This window comes from Schistocerca cancellata, chromosome 4 (assembly GCF_023864275.1).
Source record: "Schistocerca cancellata isolate TAMUIC-IGC-003103 chromosome 4, iqSchCanc2.1, whole genome shotgun sequence".
Lineage (NCBI taxonomy): Eukaryota > Metazoa > Arthropoda > Insecta > Orthoptera > Acrididae > Schistocerca > Schistocerca cancellata.
This window is the reverse complement of record NC_064629.1, coordinates 706022461-706046899: the sequence shown is the minus strand read 5'-3', so window position 1 is coordinate 706046899 and position 24439 is coordinate 706022461. Positions and strand designations below refer to the sequence as shown.

The following is a 24439-nucleotide window of genomic DNA, read 5'->3' as shown; positions in this document are numbered from 1 at the left end:
ACCGGAGACTTCGATAACACGCTGTACAGCACCAGATTTGCAGCTGATGGCCAAAATTGTAACTAATTTTTTTCCAGCTTGAATCGGTTCCACATGAACGCGTTTGCGTATCCACAAAAATGCTGGCAAAATCCTGTACTCCCTTAGAAAAGTGCTGAAAACTAGCTAAACTCTCGGACCGTTGCACAGGCGATGTTCTAAACCGAGAGGAATGGGTGTATCCTTAAGCTAATAGCCTGTGTTAGGAGCGGCTAACATTACACCAATTAACGTCCCTTTGTATACGTAGCTGCGGAAAATGACGTAGTACTGCATAAATAAAGCGGACTTCAATTAAGCTTAAGGAAAACACATTAGTTAAAGAACCACACGAGTTATTCTGTCTCCAGTGCCTCTCGCTGTTTCCCCTGTACACCAGAAGCTGTTTTTCCTATGCAAATCGCGATGCAGATCAGTGTCAGACTCGAGTATAACGTGCGGTTGTACTTGCGCGGCTTGCTGAACAAGCTGAAAAGGATTCAGTCAAGAATACGACCGAAATAGAGACTGGGCATCGCTAAGAAGCTAAATTTATACCTTGACTTTTACTTTCAAAATCTCTCCGGGGTATTTCACTATATTGAGTAATGCTGAAGGAAACAATAGCTTTGATCAACGTATTTAGCTTTTGATAATACAAACTGTAGTTCTATTTTCACGCAGTTTATGGCTATAAGCACGAACTCGAGGCTATAAATGCGTAAAAACTCGTATTCCGAACATTTAAAGATGAACCGTTACCCACACTCGACACTAGTTATGCACTGTTCAACAGCCACAAAAATTGCGGTTATTATATAAATTCATAAAGTATCAATTCATAAAGTATTACGGAACCGCGCGACTGCTACGGTCGCAGGTTCGAGTCCTGCCTCGGGCATGGATGTGTGTGATGTCCTTAGGTTAGTTAGGTTTAAGTAGTTCTAAGTTCTAGGGGACTGATGACCATAGATGTTAAGTCCCATAGCGCTCAGAGCCATAAAGTATTATTCCTTCATTGCGATATCCTCCGTGATGGCTGGGTGTTGTGTGATGTCCTTAGGTTAGCTAGGTTTAAGTAGTTCTAAGTTCTATGGGACTGATGACCATAGATGTTAAGTCCCATAGTGCTCAGAGCCATTTGAACCATTTTTTTACGATATCCTCAACACGTTGACAATGAAGAAACGTACATTAAGTATTTCTTAAATGTCTGGTACCGCTGAATTTGTATGTTAATAGATCTTCACAATCCTTTCTGGCTTTAGGTGTGTATTATTACTCTCAAGCACTGGTGTTATGCAGTATCCACAAGCTCTACGTAAGAGGAAAGTGACGCTAAAGGCAGGTAAAATAACTCGCGTCAAGTAACAGTCGACATGTCATGAAGGTTCGTTAAAAACAGCGGTGCAAAACTTTTCCCAACAGGCTCAAAACATAAAATATTACCAAGTAATACAAAAACAGGTTACCAGAATACAATTTCATGCACCCTTGTCGATTAATCTCACAAAAATAAGCACTATATAGGGATGGTGATAATCTGTAAGTGGGGAAGATCAACTGTTAATGTTATGCCTAACATTGAGTATAGTTTTACTCTGGATGCCTTTGGCGCCTGAGACGATTTGCTGGCAGCGTAGCTGCGGCTGCGTGTTTTGGAAGGCCTCCGCCAGCGGGGCGCTACCCAGAATGAGCTGTATTTGAATACAATGTGAGGCTCGGCGGCGCATCCGTCATCTGGCGGCCCGGCGGCTGCTCTTCGAGCCCAGCCGGGGGCTGCCTCCCGGTAAGCGTGCACTTCATTACGCCACTCTCACGTTCGTGGCCGAAAATTCTATCTATCATGCAAGGCATTTCTAGATTTTTGTTATGGTGGATAAAGGCTCCACTCTTACTTCTCTGATTCCAGTCAGTTGCGTTTATTGTTCTAACTGGGTATCCAGCTTTGCCCGTAAATGTATTTATTCTAATCTTCCATTAGTCCATTTCCTCCTTCACCTTCCCTCTTTCCATCTCCTCCTTTATCACACTCTAATCCTCCCCTCCTAACCCCTCTTTCTATCTCCTCCTCTTTCCTTTCTCTCTTCATCTCCTTCTCTCCCCTCTCTCTGTTCATCTCCTCCTCTTTCCTTTCTCATTCCATCCGCTCCTCCCACCTCTGTTCATCTGCTCCATTTTCCTCTGTCCACCTTCTCCTCCGTTCTCTAATTCCATCCGCTTCTTCCTCCTCTATTTCCTTCTGACCCACTCTAAGTCCATCTCTTTGTCCCGCCTCACTCTGACCATCTCCTCTCTCTATCCATCTCTTTCTCCTCCCCATGTCTCTATCCGTCTCCTCCTCTTCCCTTTCATTATCCATTTCCTCCTCACCCACGTTCTGTCAATGTCCTTTTCCTCCACCCCCCCCCCCCCCCCATTCTACATATCTCTGTAGAGTTTACTCGACGACCTCATAATTTGCATAGTAGTGGCTAATCATCAGACGGGCAGGGTGAGCAGCAATCTGTGGTTGTTTGCTGATGATGCTGCGGGATACAGGAAGGTGTCGTCGTTGAGTAAGGATACAAGACGACTTAGACCAAATTTCTAGTTGGTGTGGTGAATCGCATCCAGCTCTAAATGCAGAAGAATTGAGTTAATTCATCTGAATAGGAAAACCAATTCCGTGATGTTCGAATACAGCAAAAAATGGTTCAAATGGCTCTGAGCACTATGGGACTTAACATCTGAGGTCATCAGTCCCATACAACTTAGAACTACTTAAACCTAACTAACCTAAGGACATCACACACATTCATGCCCGAGGCAGGATTCGAACCTGCGACCGCAGCGGTTGCGCGGTTCCAGACTGAAGCGCCTAGGAACGCTCGGCCACCAACGGCCGGCAATACAGCTTTAGCAATGTGCTACTTGACATAGTGCGCTCGATTAAATATCTAGGCGTAACGCTGCAAAGCAAGAGGAAATGGAACGAACGCGTAAGGACTGTGGTGGGAGCGGCGAATGGTCGAATTCGGTTTATTGGAAGAGTTTTAGGAAACTGTGGTTCATCTATAAAGAATACCGTACATAGTGCAATTGTGCGACAAATTCTTAAGTACTGTTCGAATGTTTGAGATCCTCACCAGATCAGATCAAAAGAAGACATCCAAGCAATTAAGACGCGGACTGCTAGGTTTGTTACCTATAGTTTCGATCAACAGCAAATTATTACGGAGATGCTTCGGGAACTCAAATGGCAATCTCTGGAGGGATGGCGACGTTCTTTTTGAGGAATGCTATTGAGAAAATTTGGACCTGAGTGTAGAACGACCCTACTGCCGCAAACGTACGGGACACGAACTTAAGGTAAGAGAAATTATGGTTCGTGCGGAGGCCTATACAGAATCGTCTTTCCCTCCTCTATTTGAGAGTGGAACAGGAAAGGAAATGACTAGTAGTGGTACAATGTACCGTACGCCATGCGCCGTACGGTGGCTTGTGGTGTATGTATGTAAAGGTAGATGTAGATGTAGATTTAATCGGGATCCCACTTCTCAATATTGTTTTGACCATAGACTTTCGCTGGTGCAGCCACCTATGTAATGGAGTAAAAAGTAAACCTGGTTTCTCGGTGTAGCGCCCTCTTTCTCCAATTTTGAACGGTAATCTGTCGCTTGGTACTCTGTTCACTCTGTCAACACGCCCCGAAGAGTCATTTCCATCTGGGTCCCTGCGTGCAATATCACTTTATGGCAACAAGGGCTGCCAGCAAGGGAAGTTGCCCACAGAACTGATGTGCACCACAGTGATGTCATTCAAACATTCGACCGCTACTGTGGACCATAATAATTTAAGATGTACTCTACCTGAGAAAAAGAGTGAAGCACCTAGAAGATATGGTCGCATGTCAGTGTAGCTTTGTACACGTACACACCTTCGGTGGATAGGTAGATGCTTGGGACCGTCTGAAACTTGAAGTGTATTGTCTCAGTTACCCTCTTTCTTTCCTTTTTTGTTTTCTTCATACTCACACACACACACACACACACACACACACACACACACACAGCGAATGACTTCAGGGGAATCGCCGCAATAAAAGAGAGACAGAGGGAGAGAGGACGACTCGAACAGCAACGTCTTGACCTCTATGTGGAAAGCATTTCAATGAAGATCCAATTATGTTACAATCATGGTGTGCAGCAGCACAATAACGAATGTTACGCATCATCAGATTTTTCTTTCACAGTAAAGCTATTTTTCAAAAGTTTCATAAACTTATTCTTTCACTGCCAGCCACCCTATAACCTAAGCCCGCACACGTTTGTAGGTACACAAATGTTGCAAATTTTTTTTTGATAAGTTTATCTTGTGGATAGTAATGGTACTATCACACTTCCTTGAGGTATACTGGAGGCTATTTTTGACTCTAAAGAGGTCTTCGCACTAACGACGACGTATTATATTCCGTTCGCTAATGCTTCAGTCGAGTTATATCTGTTCTCTACACCTATTTACCTATGACGTTCAGAAGGAGGCAGTTGGTAACTACAGGGTGGGGAAAAAAAAGTGGCCCGAAAGAGTGGATACTATTAGACGGGAACGTACGCATACAGCCACACCCCGTGACGCACACACCACGTGGACCCCCATCACGTGATCCACATCAGTCCCTTGGAGCACATTTACACAATCTTCAAGCTTGAGAGAGTTGTTACCAGAGATCAGTCTGGTCCCGGGCCTAGCTGGCCACCCAAGTCACCTCATCTGTCAGAGTCCGATTACTTCGTGTGGGAAGCCCTCAAGTCCAAGGTACATCGCAACAACTCTCATATTCTTCAAGAACTGCAGCAGAACATTTCGGAAGAGAATGCAGCAATTACAGCTGTCCGGCTTCGATCTGCCTTCAGCAACTTGCTGATCATGGCCCAAAAGAGCCAAGAAATGAATGGTCGTCACTTTCAGCATCTACTGTAGTTACGTTAGTACTCCCCTCTGCTGCGTTTCTTTGTACCCTGGAACTCTGTTCTCCCGGCAAGTATCATTTGCCCCGCCCTGTATAATGAAGGCTTTCTAGAAGTCTGGAAACATGTCATGCGCTTGCGTTAACACAAAGTAATAACCAGCGGGAACATATGGAGATTAGTCATTAGCAGGAAGAACACCCGATGGGCACCGTCATACGACGAACGTATCCGTTAGGACTGTGCGGCGAAATTTGACGTTAATGGGGTATGGCAGCAGACGACCGACGTGGGTGCCTTTGCTCAGAGCACGACATCACCAGCATCGCCTCTCCTGGGCTCGTGACCTTTTCGGTTGGATCCTAGACGACTGGACAACCGTGGCCTAATCAGATGAGCCATGATTGCAGCTGGTAAGAGCTGATGGTAGGTTCCAGTGTGGCGCAGATCCTACAAGGCCAAGGGCCCTAGTTCTCAACAAGGGACTGTGCAAGCTGGTGGTGGCTCCATAATAGAATGGGCTGTGTTTACATAGAACGAAATGGGTCCTCTGGTCAAATTGAACCGATCATTGACTGTAAATGTTTACGTTCGGCAGCTTTGAAACCATCTGCAGCAAACAAAGATGAAATTATTATGGATGACAATGCGCCATATCACCGCGCCACAATTGTTCGCGACTGGTTAGAAGAACATTCTGGACAATTCGAGCGAATGATCTGGCCATCCAGATCACCCGACATGAATCGAACATTAATGGGACATAATCGAGAAGTCAGTTGGTGCACAAAATCGTGCACCGGTAACACTTTCGCAGTTATGGACGGCAGCAGAGGCAGTATGGCTCAGTTTTTCTGCGGAGACTTCCAACGACTTGTTGATTCCATGCCACGTCGAACTGCTGCACTACGCCGGGCAAAAGAGTTCCGACACGACTGGAAGATATTCCATGACTTGTGTCACATCAGTGTGGCAGGAAGTTACCCCTGCACGGAAACAAATAGGCTCGACAATGAAACAGCAATTTTCCGTCCGACGACTAAACTGACAGAAGGAAGGATGGTAAGTCCCGTCGACATCGAAGTCATAAGATACGGAGCGCTAGCTCGGATTGTTTCAACGATGGGGAAGGAAATCACCCGTGCCCTTTCAGAGGAACCATCCCGATATTTGCGATTTATGGAAATCACGAAAAAGCTGAACCTGGAAGGCCGGACGAGGATTTGAATCGTCGTCCTCCTGAATGCGAGTCCAGTGTGCTAACCACTGTTCCACTTCACTCGGTAACCAAAACCGGGTAAACGGATAGAGGGGACAATGAGAATATTATAGACCTTCCAGCTTTGACGAGGGGAGGCGAAAGTCTCTGCAGCCGTCTTATTCAAGTAACCATTCTTATATTCACCTGGGCGGGCTAAGGAGAATCACGGAACATGTCGCCAGCACAGGCGAAACAGGATTCGAGCCTGGCTACTCGAAAATAGCTGGCTGTGTTTTACAGCTGTACCATTACTTGTAATTACGGTTAAACGTAGTACCAATACGTCATAGACAAAAGCGCACAGCAGCGGTATGAAGGCTACGGCATTACTACTCGGCCGCGGAACGAAATTAAAAAAAGAAAGGGGCGGGCTAAATTTATTGTATATGCTACAGGCTGTGGACGACTTGTCAGAAAGCTTGATGGGACTGTACTCCGGTGGCGCGCTGGTAGCAGAGGCTTGATTTACGAGTACGCGTTGCCGCCATTTTCACGCGGTCACGCTACGGCGGTGCCTGTTGCTGTACTCCCCCCTCCTTTCCAAAATGCCACTTCTCGGACTCGCGCTTTTTCCCTTGCTCGCGCCCGCTGCGCTGCCGCGAAATTGACGATTTTGTCCGCTTGCTCTACCCTGGCAAAAGCTTCCACCGGAACGAACGCTTCCGCAACGTCTACTCGTTCCATCCATCAAAACATTCAAGAGCGCAGTACTTCTCAATGAGGAGTGCAAGTAAGAGAAGATCCTATCTAAGAGAGGTACTGACTAAATTAAGTAACGCGTCGCTCTGTAACTTTTTATTCTGTAAAATTACTTTTTCATCACGCCAGTGCACAAACAAGTAGAAATATACGGATGGAAACTCGGATGGTACGAATATTCGTATTTAAATCCCAGTATTAGTTTAGTATAGCTTTTTTAAGAAAACGCAGCACTTAATGTAATGACAGTGCACGATTTCCCGATTAGTTTTATTGTGCCACATATTTCAGTAGTTAAGACACAACTCCTGTTCACGAAGAGTCACGTCCGGCTATTCTGATTAAGGATATTCCGTGATTTCCTTAAATCGATCACTACAGGTTACTACAGTGATGATTCCCCAAACAGTTTTCGCTACGAATGTACACTATTCGGGAGAATATTGGCGTCCATAAGAAGGGAAAAAAAGTCAATATCACGATAAAAAAAAACTTCGGAAGACATCTTCGAGTCGTTTCACGAACTGAACAACTGTCTTGCCATGATATTCTTCTTGCACCCCCCCCCCCCCTCTCGCCCCACTCAAATAGTTAAAAAGCTAGTCCTCAAACGATGATTATACTTTACGACCCCCCGATGTAACTATGTGACTTACTCGTATTTATACTAAGATGGTATCTGTTCTGTCTGACCATGCAGCTCGTTAGAATGAAATTACAATGAAACGAACACCCTTAGCTGCTTACAGGCGTTGACATACGTCAACGGGGACAGATGAAAATGTGTGTCCCGACCGGGACTCGAACCCGGGATCTCCTGCTTAGATGGTAGACGCTCTATCCGTCTGAGCCACAGAGGACAGCCGGTGAGTCTTAACTATATATGAAAATGTGTGTCCCGACCGGGACTCGAACCCGGGATCTCCTGCTTAGATGGTAGACGCTCTATCCGTCTGAGCCACAGAGGACAGCCGGTGAGTCTTAACTATATATATATATATATATATATATATATATATATATATATATATATATATATATATATATATATATATATATATATATACTAAGATGGTATCTGTTCCGAAAGAACAGCATGGCTGTTCCGAAAGAACAGGTACAATCCTAGTATATATATAGTTAAGGCTCACCGGCCACTTGACCATCTTCTTCTTCTGTGCGAATGCACAAACAGTGCCCGAACTCTTACGGGAATCGGCAAATCGCCGCGAGTAATGAGTATAATGGGCGAGGGCACTACGAATGTAGTGCGGGACAATACGTTGAGAATGGGGGTTTCGCGGGAGGCGTGCCAGAGATAAATCCCTGCAGTCGCGCTATCCTCTCTGTCCTCGGTGGCTCAGATGGATAGAGCACCTGCCATGTAAGCAGGAGATCCCGGGTTCGAGTCCCGGTCGGGGCACACATTTTCATCTGTCCCCGTTGACGTATGTCAACGCCTGTAAGCAGCTAAGGGTGTTCATTTCATTGTAATTACTCGTATTTCACGCTGCGAATGATCCATATCTGTCCAATATACCGCAATTCCACAAGCCCAATAAATATTCTCCCCAGTATGTAGCGGTATATCTCCTAATGCTGAAATTCCACAGAGGGTATCCTATTATATGGTGGGACTACTACTCATGGCAGAAATGTCGTGCAGGTAAATAGTTCACTGGCTCCTAAGCTTCTGTGTAGTTGTGAGTACATTATGTCGGAGATAAGTGCACTCGAACGAAGGCAAATTTTTAGTGCTCTTATGGTGCATGCTTCCGTAAACATGGTAGAGGAAGGGTTTCAACAGGCATCGTATCGAAGATTTATATATCATACACAGAAAGAGGAAAATCGTCGTTCGCTAAGTCACAACTCGGACGAAGTTGTGTGTCAAGCGGCAGGAACAGACAGTCATTGAAGACGACTATGACGAAAAATAAGAGGACGACGACTGCAAATGTCACTGCAACTGTCACTGCAGAACTGTCAGCACCAAAGCAACGCGAAGGAAGCTCCAGATGCAAGGAATTGCAGGGAGAGCTGCAAATACAAACCACTCATCAGGAAAACCTGTTGCCGAAGCTATACAACATGGAATACGAAGCAGTGGAAGGAAATCAGTTGGTAGGATGAGTCTTGTTTCACACTGTTTCCAACTTCTGGCTGGCTTTACGTCCTAAGAGTGAGCAAGGCCTAACATTCCACGTTACTTTGTATACGTACTCTTATGCTGTCGCTAATGATAACTTCACACTGTCTAAGCGATCGTGGTGGAGTGGTAAGACAGTGAACTCGTATTAAGAAGGAAAGCGGTTGAAATCCTCGTTTTTCCATCCAGATTTATGTTTTCCTTTATTTCTTGAAATCGCTTAGGGTTAGGATGGCTCCTTGGAAAGGGCGCGCCCGTTTTTCTTTCCTAACCTCCCCCTACCCGAGTTAATGTTCCCTCTCTAACGATCTTCTCGTCGACCGGGTGTTAAACCCTAATGTTTCTTTTCAATTAGACAGAAGATTCAGAGGAAGGTTCCAAATAAACGCGAATGACGAAAAACCTCTGGTTTTGCCGTCCATCATTAGTTTGAGTTTCTGATGAATCGTTGTCGATCACGTCCCCTATTCACGGCATTTATGCCACTCTCTTACGTCCGACCCGTCGGTCGGCAAGACTCAACACAACTAGGAGCACCTCTGACGATATACAACGTAGCTCTGGACGAGAAGTTTGGAGCAAAAAGGTTTCATGGACTAAGATCATATGCCCAAAAAATTTAACGTCAACTGAGGCAACGGGTCGTAAAGCGCTGCTTTGCATCATCAGTTTATCCAGCAGAATGATTTATCTACCAGATGTAAATAAGAAGTTACATTTCGCCGAGTCTCTGCTGTAATTGTGGTAGCTAGGCTCCGTTAAGGCAATGAAGTTAATTTGGTTGAGTGAGTCCCGTGGGAGTTGGAGGAATTATGCCAGCTCCCCTTTCTGCCCCGACCTCTTGTCCCTCCCCCGATGCTCGGCCACCGGCAACGCGCCTATTAGCGTGTTACTCTCTCCCCTTCTCACTCACGCACTCACTCACAATTAACCGAGGCGCACTAGACAGCTTCGTCATAACTGTTGGCTCTCCTGTGTGTATAAGTCTAATTTTCTGTGATAAATATGTCAACTGGCTGACTGCGTCGAATGAAAATGTTGCATTTGAAAAATGAGGATGGCTGCCTACAGACACTACAAGGTACAGTAAAATCGAATTATCACTCCATTATAAAGGGCCATTTTGCTAAATTGGGACAAACTGCAGGTAACGATTCCTGACAGAAGGAACGAAAAAGATCGTATGGACATATGATGGAAACGCGTTCCAAGGGACGTACAGTCACTTGATGGAGGACATAAAAGATCTTTGACAGCTTTGATTAAAGCACGCATGAGAACACACCAGGCAAGTTGGGGTGTTCTGTCTGTGCTAGTGCCGATGTGGTCGAGCGGTTCTAGGTGCTTCAGTCTGGAACCGCGTGACACCTACGGTCGCAGGTTCGAATCCTGCCTGGGGCATTGATGTGTATGATGTCCTTCGGTTAGTTAGGTTTAAGTAGTTCTAGGGGTCTGATGACCTCAGAGCCATAGTCCTCAGAGCCATTTGAACAATTCTTGTCTGTGCTAGTGTTTTAGCTCCACACTCACGAGAGCCGTGAACTGCAGCGCCGTCATACAGTAGCCACATTACCCTTCGTACCACCAAAGGCACGTCTTCAGTCTGGAAGGCGGAGTCATCAGCAGGAAGTGCAGACATGCCTTACTTGTGAGGCGTTGTGGAAGAAAGACTGGTCTCACGAGGCGGTCGCCAATAATCCCCGCCCACACGCTGAGGCAGAACCGGAACCGGTGCTGATGGCTCGCTGCCACCATGCCATGGGGTTTCTCCATAACCCATGGATGGGTAATAAGTTTCCTTTAATTTACGTCTATGGTCACAAACTTTTTGTTAGCAGATTACCTGTTTCGGTCTTTAAAGACCATAATCAGATCTGTTTCATAAAAACAAAGTCCTAATGTAATGCAGCCTGTTTTTATGAAACAGATCTGATGATGGTCATTAAAGACCGAAACCGGTAATCTGTTAACAAAAAGTTTGTGACCATAGACGTAAATTAAAGGAAACTTATTGCATATGAAACTAGCTTGTGAAACTAGTGCCATAGATGGGTGTTGTGAAGGTTGACGATTCTGTCTTTCGTAAAGGCAGCCTCATTTGTGAAGAGGATGGATGACAGAAACCGCAGCACGTAGTAGCGTGTGCGACGAATCAACAACACAGAGTCAGGTCCGTAAGTGATAAAGCCTGCACAAGCACGCGTTGTAACTGCTACGAATTGCGGCAGTTGTCGTGGAGAATGTTCTACACGGGTGTCTGGCTTACCCCATGCTGGTGGGCCACTTGCGTAGTGTTGATACCGGGGTCATTGTCAAAGATCTTTTATCTCCACTTTCAAGAACATATACGTCCCTTGGAACGCATTTCCGACCGTACGTCCATATGACCTTTCTTTGCTCCTTAACTCTCTAGTTATCGTTTTCTGCAACTTGACCCCATTTAGCAAACTCACCCATCATTTGTATATAAATACCTTCAAGCTGAAAATCAAATGTTACTACCCTATCGTAATAATTTTCAGACAGAACAGTAAATAAATAGAAAAGGAGATAGCTCAAAATGCTGAAACATTCCAGGTAAAAAAAAAAAAAATATCAGACGATGTCTTGCCTAAAGTGGAATTGCTCTCCAAGAAGTCGAACTCATCCCGTGTAGACAAAAGTGGTCTTTAGACAAGAAAATGCTTCTTTACTAAAGCAAAATGCATTTAGAGCTCTGTGGGCTCACCTTCGACTGCTGTATGCAGTCATAACACATTCTTACGTCGAATATTGCAACTCTGGACACCAGACGAAGGGGAAAACCTACAACATTCGAAATGTATTGCACAGTAATAATAACATTTTATGACGGTAGGTGCATTATTTCGCCGCTGTATTATCGGTCTCCATCACGATCGTATTGATGTCCATAATGGATAAGATGAAGCAGTCTCATTCTGATTTAAATTTTCCATAGTTTTTCGATATCACCGCAGAAGATTGACAGAATAGTTCCCTCTCCAAGATAAATAGTGATACTTGTTCTGTCCATTTGAAAATTATACCAGGCCTTTTTCGTTATTGTCATCACTATTAAGGAAATGTTAAGATAATAGCAGCAAAAAATATTAGCGTATCGGAAGTCGTCGGTAGAATGAGGGAGATAGAGAGAGCAAAACATGACAAACGAATAACGATTATGTGACAGTTGAACCACGCGAGGAGATCACTGATATCTGCTAATAAATACGAAGTGGAGGACACTATACTGAGCACTAAGCCTTTGCGCAGTCAGTTTGGAAATAGAGACGGAGAAAATAATTACTATACTCGTCTCCAAAACTGAGATGGTTAACACGCTGTGTGGTGATTCTGGACACAGAAGTTGCCGCCTCGTATGCTGCAGGAAGAAATTTTCTTCGGCAACATTTGGCCTGCAAGAGGAACAGAAGAAGTAACACGGTCTTCTTCAACAGACTGTACTCTCAGCATTGTCTGATCGGCAGGGCTGTGACAATGTTGATAGCGAGCAGTCCACAGCAAGAAGACGTTTAGCTCAGCGGCTTGCGTGGGCCTGTTCGAGAGGAACAGGTGAGGTACCGGACTACGTTTCATCCTCTACCTACAAACTTACGCGTTTGAGTACAGGCAGAGTGAAAAACTTTATTCGTTGATTGAACAGCCATAGGCTGCTACTACAGTATCACTTTTTTTGTCAACAGCCTGCTTAGTTTTGTGAATCAAAGCAACGGTGGTTATATAACTGAAATTAGAATTTTTGGCTCTGTTTACATTATGCAAGCAATAATACAAAAACGCGTTGTGTCGTTCTACATTTCCTGCTGGCGCTGCTTTCATACACCTGTCGTTTAGTAACTACTTACATCTCAAAGCGAGAGTGGCGCACTACTTTCTGAAATATTCTCTTGTTTCGCAAGCTGACAGCATCTACGGAATCGGGCATAACGTTAGTATAATTGCGCTACTATGGCACCCAAATATCAAGGATTTGTAGCAACTTCGTGTGTGAGTGGGATTTGCATCTCTGCGTCCGTTGAGTGAGAAGCAGCTTCTCAGTCTCATTGGGGGATGCATTACTTTGAACATATGTAGCAATTAACGTCTTTGTCATTCTGGGTCTCATAAACCACGTGTCCAGCTTCGAGTCCCGGTGTAGCACATAGTTTTAAATTGTGCAACTTTTCTTACGTAATGTCCCATGTCACTCAGCAGAGGCCATGCCTACAGGTGAGAGCATAACAATGTCATTATGAGTAGGCTACTCTGTACAGAACCTTAGCAACGGACGGCACGATGAAAGAAACGGGTTGGAATATTGACGCTACCATCCGGTGGAAGTACTTGCCCATACATACTGTTCAATTTATCTATCCCAACTCTTAAACGACGATGCAACGAATGGACTATCGTTTAGGCCACATCTAGGAGTTACATTTGGCGTGAGAGTTGGCCAATTAACATATGTAATCTTGTGTGGCTTTTGGCCACTTTATGCGCCAAGTACACTAGCCAGGCGCGAACGAGATCATCGTCCACTACCCATTCCTGCGTCGTATAACATGTGCTTCAGTCGACCTAAACGAACGACATCATTGTTTCCTTTTTCTTTTTTTATTGATTCGTTGCCATGTAGGGACATGTATCAGCCGTCAAGTCTGTGGGACTATCTGGTCATCACTGGGCACGCTCATCGCCCCATCGCACAGTAACCCACGATCTCAGTTGCACGAGGCAACGACGGACGCTACGCAGAGGCCGAGAAGACAGTCAGCTCTTTGTTACTAAAAGGACGAAAGCCAGCAGGTGCACTCCGTTCTCGTAATCTGTTTGTTTGCATGCAACTCGATGAAAACAACACAAACCTCGAAGGAAAGAAGTGCCGGGAACGAGTGAGACAGGTTTGAAGTAGTCATGCGAAAGAAGCGCGTGCAATGTTTACAGCGGTCGCTGCGCTCACTTACCTGCGGAGGGCAGGCGCGGACTCAGCGGCCACAGGGCTGTGCCGGCGCCCGTGGTGGGGGCGCGCGAGGGGAAGGGAAGTGGCCGAGGGTGGAGGGGAGGGCAGCCTTTGTGCACGTCGCGGCTGCTGCATTTCGTTTAGCCAACCGAGCTGTTTGTTTTCCCAGAGACTGTTACTTCACGCGAGCGCTGTTGGAGTAGGTCAGATGTTACAAGAAACGTGGACTGCTATACGAGGAACTCGCGTCAGGACGATAGCCTATGTACTGTTCTCATAGTCCTTAACCTTTAATTGAGTGGGACAGACACGGGTCCTGTGAAGCTCCTTATGTCGTAATGGCCTAGTGTGGGAAGGACTAGCAACGAAGTGTTTGCAGAAGCTGAGCTGCATAAGCAGAAAGTGTTACTTCTTACTAGAGCTGTAAAACTATCGTAGGCTATCATAGACTATTATAAGTAAGCATAGACTACGCTAGTTTTCCTATTAGCTTTGGTCAGTTAAGGTCGTACCCACATCACCTGTACCTTGGGTGTGTTGCATACCTATCGGGCGTTACCTCATAAAGATCGGTATCTTTACATATGCGATCAGTGTCTTATTAGATTCCCTAAAATCCCGACCGAGCGAAGTGGCGCAGTGGTTAGCACACAGGACTCGCATTCGGTTCAATCCCGCGTCCGGCCATCCTGATTTAGGTTTTCCGTTATTTCCCTAAATCGCTCCAGGCAAATGCTGGGATGGTTCCTTTCAAAGGGCACGGCCGACTTCCTTCCCTAATCCGATGAGACCGATGACCTCGCAGTTTGGTCTCTTCCCCCAAACAACCCAACCCCAACCCTAAAATCCGGTAACGGTGAATCGTTTACAATTTGGATGAAGGGGCGTGTAACCTACGGAATGTTTCATTCCATATGGTTGTTCTCCTGTCTGTTAGTTATGAATAAACAGTATTTATGGTTCAAATGACTCTGAGCACTATGGGATTTAACATCTATGGTCATCAGTCCTCTAGAACTTAGAACTACTTAAACCTAACTAACCTAAGGATATCACACAACACCCAGTCATCACGAGGCAGAGAAAATCCCTGACGCCGCCGGGAATCGAACCCGGGAACCCGGGCGCGGGAAGCGAGAACGTCACCGCACGACCACGAGCTGCGGACAAACAGTATTTATAGCAAAACTGAAGTTCTCAATGTTGAATTCAGGTTTTATTCGAAAATTGATTTGTAACGTGAAATTGAGGAATGTTGTGATAGAGCTAAAGAAAACTATACAGATTTATCACACACCACTACAAAATGCAAACATCATTTCAATATTTCGTCGAACTTACAGCAAACATGTTTCTCTTATTCATAAAATACTTTTGCATTTATCAATAATAACAGGAAACTCTTGCCTTCGATCATGACGAAGAATGTTCTACTGAGTACAAAGTAACAAGAATAATTTTACAAATTTTTTGTGTTTGTGCATGTAATCTGTGCTTTATCAAAAGTAATTACTTAGGTTACATAAAAGAGCAGAAGTTACGCGGTCAACTAATTTTTATTACTCAAAAAATGCAATTTATATTCTATAAAGATATAAAACACACAATGGACTAACAATGAATGATGTTAGGTTCCAATTATGTGCAAAACAAATAAAAAACAAAGAGAATTCGTCGGCACCCATTTTCTCTCTTACACATTCATTTATGCTTCTTTCCCTACGAATTATACCAATACTACAGCTAATCCTATCAGTTACTACGTCATTTGTGTAGTGTACCAGAGCTACCGAACCGTAGTTTCAGTAAAGTGCTACTCTACTTGTTATCCAATTAGATAAGATAAAGTAACCCTAGAACACTATAGGCGGAAAATGTCACATTGCTATTAAACCATCATAAAGTGTACCACTCGACATTTTATTCAAAGGCCGGCCGGTGTGGCCGTGCGGTTCTAAGCGCTTCAGTTTGGAACCGCATGACCGCTACGGTCGCAGGTTCGAATCCTGCCTCGGGCATGGATGTGTGTAATGTCCTTAGGTTAGTTAGGTTTAAGTAGTTCTAAGTTCTAGGTGACTGACGACCACAGATGTTAAGTCCCATAGTGCTCAGAGCCATTTGAACCATTTTTTTTATTCAAAGGAAGTCATAATGTATAGGTTATGCATTAGTTAATTACGCTTATTAGATGTCCATTGGTACGTTACATATCATATTAAGTACAAAACGTAATGTTTTAAAACCTACAGCAATCGTAAATTTTACGAGGGTTGAGTAATCCAGGATTAAGGAAGTATTCACTTCGATGTGCGTGAAAAACGAGCCGAAGTCCCACGTACATAAGGGAAGCCAGCACATAGGGATTCCAAATCCCATTGCGACCCTCCCTCCCCCCCCCCCAACCCGCCCACCCACACACCCACCCACACACACTATCCACTGGCTCTCGCATACGCGCATATCAATAGTTATCGGCGATCGATGATTTTCATTAGTGCGGCAATATCTATTGTGTATTGTGCCAGCAGCGCTGCCGTCTAGTCTTCCTAATGAAAATGTTCTTATATTTTTGATAAGTGGTGTTCCTCACCTGATCATTACTGTATGAAACCAGTAACATGTAAACGCACCGACAGCTGCTAGATGAATCGCTGTGATTGACATATACCTTTATATCTACACCAGTAATCCGCAAATCACCTTACAGTGTGTGGTGGCGGCTACTTCGTGCACCATTATCACTTCCCGCCATTTCTGTTCCTGTCAAGGATGGGACCTAGGAACAGCAATTGTACTAAGCCTCCGCGTGTGCTCGAATCTAATTTTATCTTCGTAGTCTATCCGCTAGGTAAACGTAAGAGCAAGCAATATATTGGTTGACTCTACAAGGAACGTATGCTCTCAGAATTTTAACAGTTAGTCACATCGCGATGCAGAACGTATCTCTTGCAGCGTCTGCCGTTGGAACTGGATGAACATCTCCGTGACGCTTTCGTTATAATTAAAAGAGCCTGTGACGAAACGCACTGTTCTTCTTTGGGTTTCCATTATTTTCTCACTCAGTCTTATCTGGTAATAGTGCCAGATTGACGAGTAACAATTCTCAGTCGACGGATGGTTTTGTAAGCTAGCTATCTCATGGGTGGACTACACCAGAAGATTCTTTCAGTGACTATCACTCTTGCATCTGTCTTTACGTCTATTTGTTTTATGTGGTCTTTCGACTTATAATCGCTCCGCACATATATTTCTTTATAATATATATTCTTCCAAACGTTTTTCTTCTTCTTTATATTTAACTGGTGTTTCTGCTTCTGGTGGTTCTTTAACAGTCGTGTAATAATACAATAACGAGTCTTTCCACCTATTTACTCATATACGCTACATTCGTTTATACTGAGTGTGAACTGCGTATCTCTACACCAAACGCCAATCCTCTTCATCTCTTCTTGCATTTCGCTACAATTTTCCAGAGTTGTGACTTTTCTGCATATAACACGTCATCCATGATTAGCCTCATGGAGTTCCGATGACAACCGTTTCATTTATATAAATATGTAAACGGTTGCGGTGCTATAATACTTTATTGTTTACACCCGAAGTTATTTTTACATCCGAAGATTTCTATCGTTACCAGTTAAATGCTGTTTCCTGTTTACTAGGAACTCTTCAGTCCAGTCACAAGGCTGGGCTCATATTTCGAACATTAGTATACTGATCATTACAACCAGTTTCGGACTTTCAGACCATCTTAACATCTACACTACATCATACTCCGCAACCCAACTAACGGTTTGAGGCGGAGGGTACCTCTGGCACCTCTAACTGATCCCCCTTCCCTGTTATACTGGCTGAGAGCGCGTGGGAAGAATGATCGTCGGTGAGCCTCTGTATTAGCTGTAATTTCTCGAATTTTCTCGTAGTGATCATTTCGCGATATGTACAGATTAACAGTTGTCGATTAACAGTTGAAATTTCAGTACTTCACAGAATAATGTAGGTAGAGAAGTAAAAATTTACACACACGCTTGAAATGACAACAGGTTTTATTGAAACAAAAAGAAGTACCCAAACTGAGCAAAGATGGCGCTTCGTATGATACAAAAGCAATAATTAGCATAACAATTGATTTTTAGCGAAGACAATGTTCTTTGTAACAAATGCTCAACATATCAGCCGTCATTCATCAACAATACCTGTAGTCAAGGGACAATGCTGTGAACAGCACTGTACAGGATATCCGTATGTATGGTGATAAACTGCCGTCGGATGTTGTCTTTCAGCATTCCTAATGAGGTCGGACGATCACAGTACACTTGCCGAATTCAGATATCCCCAGAACCAGTAGTCACACGGATTGAAGACTGGGGACCTGGGAGGCCTAGCATGACGAACGCAGCGGCTCAGCACAAGATCCTCACCAAACGATGTGTGCAAGAGAGCTTTCGCACGTAGCATACAGGTGGATCGCTATCCTACAGAAAATTAGTACCTTCCGGCAAGTGTTCATCAGCCAGGCTATGGATGATCAGACTCCCCCTTTCACTAAGCTCATTTTATACACGATTCTCATGCGGCGTCACTGACATTTTGCTGTCCAGTGCCATGTGTTGGATAGTTCCTGTACTTGCTTTTGGCTTCAATATAAATCTAAGTCATTTCAGGCATGTGTATCAATTTTTACCTCTCTACCTACATTATTCAGTGAATTAGTACATTTTCAAATGTTAACGGACTCTCTCGAAATTACAGTAATAAACCTCTCCGTGATGCACAACGCCTCTTTTGTAAACGCTGCCACTGGTATTTGCTGAGCATGTCTGTAACGCTATCGCACCGAAGGTGCAAAAGCGACACCTCAGTGTACGCATGTTCTTACTATGGTTTCCAGACAGATTTATCAAGTCAGTCTGGGTCAAACACTTCTTAAAATCTTAGTTGTACTAAAATCTCACAATAGATAGGGATTGTATTTAATGGCCGACAAGACTGCTCACAAATATATGGCAATGCCTTTTTCATTGTCCCACATAAATTACACTGTCAAAAAGCCATTTCATTTAGCGTGCTGTAATGGTCCCCTTATGTTCTATCACTCCTGAGGAACCTTAAAATACTGCTGCGTAGTGCATAAATAAATTTTAACTTTTCCACCCAGCACCAGGAACCCTACTATCGCTGTCCGACAGTACTGTTTCAGTACAAGCAGAATCCTGCAGTCCGGTCCCAGACTGAAGGCTGGTCCATGACGATGACGCAGCCACGCGGTATGACAGGCGCTCACTGTCGTCTCGGGACCCCCCTCCGCTCCCGATTGTGCTGACGTCACGTGCTGCACGCCTCCGCCGGGTCGTGACAAACGGTCCTACCGTCTATTTGGCCCTATTCATGCCACAACGTTGCCTCTGCATCATTCTTCTTTGTAACTTCATCCGCCCGTCTCACACGCCGTGATCTAATAAGACTGCGTCACCATACTGACTCGCCTAATACCAGGTTGTCACCACTTCGTGACACTGAAGCTCTATTGTTCAGTCAGTAGCCATCAAGCAAAAATCTAAATTACCATATCTCCCTACAAACCTGATTTAATTGGTGATTTCTAATAATAAACTTTGAGTTTTCCTTATTTTTCTTCTTCACTAACAAAGACGGGATGTAATAGATATGCTAGTAGCTTAGATTATTACGAATCACACCAGAGATCGAAAAGCTTCCAGTATGGACATACATGACCACTTTATTTAACTACATACTCTTGTTATATGAATAGGAAAATAGGAATGCGGGTAAGCTACTACAAACAGCATAGTGAACGCATTATTGTGGCCAAGATAGATACGAAGCCCACACCTACTACAGTAGTACAAGTTTATATGCCAACTAGCTCTGCAGATGACAATGAAATTGAAGAAATGTATGATGAAATAAAAGAAATTATTCAGATAGTGAAGGGAGACGAAAATTTAATAGTCATGGGTGACTGGAATTCGAGTGTAGGAAAAGGGAGAGAAGGAAACGTAGTAGGTGAATATGGATTGGGGCTAAGAAATGAAAGAGGAAGCCGCCTGGTAGAATTTTGCACAGAGCACAACTTAATCATAGCTAACACTTGGTTTAAGAATCATGATAGAAGGTTGTATACATGGAAGAACCCTGGAGATACTGAAAGGTATCAGATAGATTATATAATGGTAAGACAGAGATTTAGGAACCTGGTTTTAAATTGTAAGACATTTCCAGGGGCAGATGTGGACTCTGACCACAATCTATTGGTTATGACCTGTAGATTAAAACTGAAGAAACTGCAAAAAGGTGGGAATTTAAGGAGATGGGGCCTGGATAAACTGAAAGAACCAGAGGTTGTACAGAGTTTCAGGGAGAGCATAAGGGAACAATTAACAGGAATGGGGGAAAGAAATACAGTATAAGAGGAATGGGTAGCTTTGAGGGATGAAGTAGTGAAGGCAGCAGAGGATCAAGTAGGTAAAAAGACGAGGGCTAGTAGAAATCCTTGGGTAACAGAAGAAATATTGAATTTAATTGATGAAAGGAGAAAATATAAAAATGCAGTAAATGAAGCAGGCAAAAAGGAATACAAACGTCTCAAAAATGAGATCGACAGGAAGTGCAAAATGGCTAAGCAGGGATGGCTAGAGGACAAATGTAAGGATGTAGAGGCTTATCTCACTAGGGGTAAGATAGATACTGCCTACAGGAAAATTAAAGAGACCTTTGGAGATAAGAGAACCACTTGTATGAACATCAAGAGCTCAGATGGAAACCCAGTTCTAAGCAAAGAAGGGAAAGCAGAAAGATGGAAGGAGTATATAGAGGGTCTATACAAGGGCGATGTACTTGAGGACAATATTATGGAAATGGAAGAGGATGTAGATGAAGATGAAATGGGAGATACGATACTGCGTGAAGAGTTTGACAGAGCACTGAAAGACCTGAGTCGAAACAAGGCCCCCGGAGTAGACAACATTCCATTGGAACTACTGACGGCCTTGGGAGAGCCAGTCCTGACAAAACTCTACCATCTGGTGAGCAAGATGTATGAGACAGGTGAAATACCCTCAGACTTCAAGAAGACTATAATAATTCCAATCCCAAAGAAAGCAGGTGTTGACAGATGTTAAAATTACCGAACAATCAGTTTAATAAGCCACAGCTGCAAAATACTAACACGAATCCTTTACAGACGAATGGAAAAACTAGTAGAAGCCAACCTCGGGGAAGATCAGTTTGGATTCCGTAGAAATACTGGAACACATGAGGCAATACTGACCTTACGACTTCTCTTAGAAGAAAGATTAAGGAAAGGCAAACCTACGTTTCTAGCATTTGTAGACTTAGAGAAAGCTTTTGACAATGTTGACTGGAATACTCTCTTTCAAATTCTAAAGGTGGCAGGGGTAAAATACAGGGAGCGAAAGGCTATTTACAATTTGTACAGAAACCAGATGGCAGTTGCAAGAGTCGAGGCACATGAAAGGGAAGCAGCGGTGGGGAAGGGAGTAAGACAGGGTTGTAGCCTCTCCCCGATGTTATTCAATCTGTATATTGAGCAAGCAGTAAAGGAAACAAAAGAAAATTTCGGAGTAGGTATTAAAATCCATGGAGAAGAAATAAAAACTTTGAGGTTTGCCGATGACATTGTAATTCTGTCAGAGACAGCAAAGGACTTGGAAGAGCAGTTGAACGGAATGGATGGTATCTTGAAGGGAGGATATAAGATGAACATCAACAAAAGCAAAACGAGGATAATGGAATGTAGTCGAATTAAGTCGGGTGATGCTGAGGGAATTAGATTAGGAAATGAGACACTTAAAGTAGTAAAGGAGTTTTGCTATTTGGGGAGCAAAATAACTGATGATGGTCGAAGTAGAGAGGACATAAAATGTAGACTGTCAATGGCAAGGAAAGCGTTTCTGAAGAAGAGAAATTTGTTAACATCGAGTATAGATTTAAGTGTCAGGAAGTCATTTCTGAAAGTATTTGTATGGAGTGTAGCCATGTATGGAAGTGAAACATGGACGGTAAATAGTTTGGACAAGAAGAGAATAGAAGCTTTCGAAATGTGGTGCTACAGAAGAATGCTGAAGATTAGATGGGTAGATCACATAACTAATGAGGAAGTATTGAATAGGATTGGGGAGAAGAGAAGTTTGTGGCACAACTTGACCAGAAGAAGGGATCGGTTGGTAGGACATGTTCTGAGGCATCAAGGGATCACCAATTTAGTATTGGAGGGCAGCGTGGAGGGTAAAAATCGTAGGGGGAGACCAAGAGATGAATACACTAAGCAGATTCTGAAGGATGTAGGTTGCAGTAGATACTGGGAGATGAAGAAGCTTGCACAGGATAGAGTAGCATGGAGAGCTGCATCAAACCAGTCTCAGGACTGAAGACCACAACAACAACAACAACAACAACTCTTGTTATCCGTTGTCATGTGCCTACGCTTATTTAACGGCAACATATCCCACGGTACAAAGTTGTTGTTTCTCCTGTTCAAACGCACATTTTTTGTGTGTTGTACTACATTGCTGACTTACTTTCTTTTCCGTGATTCATACTTGACTGGCTACTCCACATAAGTCATTGGAATGACTGGAATTCTATCTGATTTTTTAAAATCTCTCCCTGAGGTGTTCACTGAATCATGATGATACCAGCGGCTGTGGCACCCTGTATATGCAGAAATTTCTATTACGTTTGTGAAATTATTATTACACTCTTTGACCATGCAAGTTCGTCTTCATTCCAGTTAAGTGCTTAATGTAACTAGTGTGCTAGATATGCATTTCCTTGCACATTTAATGGTTTATCACTACAGCCATATCGACTAAAAACAACCTAATGAACAATGTAGTTATGTATCAAATTTGTTTCTCAGACGGAGAATTTGTTCCATTCGTCAATGCGAATGAAAATGTTTTTTTCAAACATAACATCTTTAAGAGACTATGCCGTTTGTCTGATAAGAGGAAACCCTATTTCTCATGCCTTTCTCTAGGCCCAGGACGAACGAAGTCATTCACTGAATGTTTAGTCAAGTAATTTTTCGATTGGAGTCTTCTACAGACATTTCTTCACCATTAACGTTGTAGCTAAAGATTCACTCAGTACTATTCTAATACCGCTGCTCTAATACAAACAGCGCACGATTGACTTAAGAGAGCACGCGACAGTCCTTTAATCAGACACGCTGACAGTGTGGTAGAAATAAACGGGTTGCCAAGTGATTGGTAGAACTAAAAAACGAAATATACTTCGTTATCTGACAGGCATTGTGTTGCTAAAGTACAACTCAAACAAGCGGTTCTCTCAACATGTCACGGAACATGAAGTTAAAGGCAAGACTCACGTGCAGCAGTACTTGTTTTCTATGAGCGTTGCTTTCACCTGTCGGAGGTTCGAGTCCTCCCTCGGGCATGGGTGTATGTGTTGTTCTTGGCGTTAAGTTAGTTTTAGTTATATTAAGTAGTGTGTAAGCCTAGGAACCGACGACCTCAGCAGTTTGGTCCCATCGGAACGTACCACAAATTTCTAAATTTTTTCCGTTCCTTTCAGAGTAATTTGCAAGCTTGTGACACCGAGAGCTCGATTCTTGTGTGTTCCTTCACTTGTGTGCAACAGCTTCCGCTTTCACTACAACCTCTATGGCGTAACGTAACTGTGTGACGAAAATTGTTGCAAAAACAAAAATTACATTTTTATTTTATTTATTTCACACTGAAGTTACAGTGTCTCGCATCTGTATGTTTGAAAAACTGACCTAGATTGCGAGCCAATCTGCGTTTCTTCATACTTACAGTAATCACAAATAACCCATTCTTTTCACAAGTGGTTGCAGGGAGTTTTTCGACACCTCATGCCCTTCTTCGATACAGACCGTCTCACTAAGCTTTGAGACCGACACGACAAATTTCTTGGCTTAAATGGAGGGTACTCTAAACATTGGCACTCTTTACATCGTTCGTAGAGGAAACTTTGTAAGATGAATGTTGCTTCTTTGGCTGAGCGGAATCAGTGTCCACTGACAAGTTCAAACGGAGAAACAAGTAATCGATGGCCTGATGATGCTCCGAATGCAATCATTTGGCAGAAAGTTATCGACATCTTTGATGTAATATCATCGCACTCGCTCAAAGTGTGTTCGACTGGTACTGTCTAGCTAAAACACTTTTGTCGTAATCACTGAAACCTTGCGAACAGCGACAGTGAGCAAGAGTAAATTCTTGTTAAATGTGTCACATTTCTTTACTTCTGAATCTGAGGTGAAGGAAGAGAAATTCTATTGCCAAATAGCGCTCTATAAGGTATTCAGTCATAAAATCAAAGATATTAGCGTATATGAAAGCGAAGATAAAAACATTACGAAGAGTGTAGCAAAC

General features: G+C 43.6%; 1 protein-coding gene and 1 non-coding gene across 2 annotated transcripts in view; one reads left to right on the top strand and one right to left on the bottom strand.

Moving 5' to 3' along the window:
- The window catches only part of LOC126184392 (homeobox protein engrailed-1-B-like), a 378341-nt gene that overhangs the window by 193341 nt on the left and 160561 nt on the right, over positions 1 to 24439 (bottom strand). The gene's annotated exons all lie outside the window — the stretch shown is intronic.
- Trnat-ugu (transfer RNA threonine (anticodon UGU)) lies at positions 8277 to 8350 on the top strand. The gene has a single exon. It is a non-coding gene; the product is annotated as a tRNA-Thr (tRNA).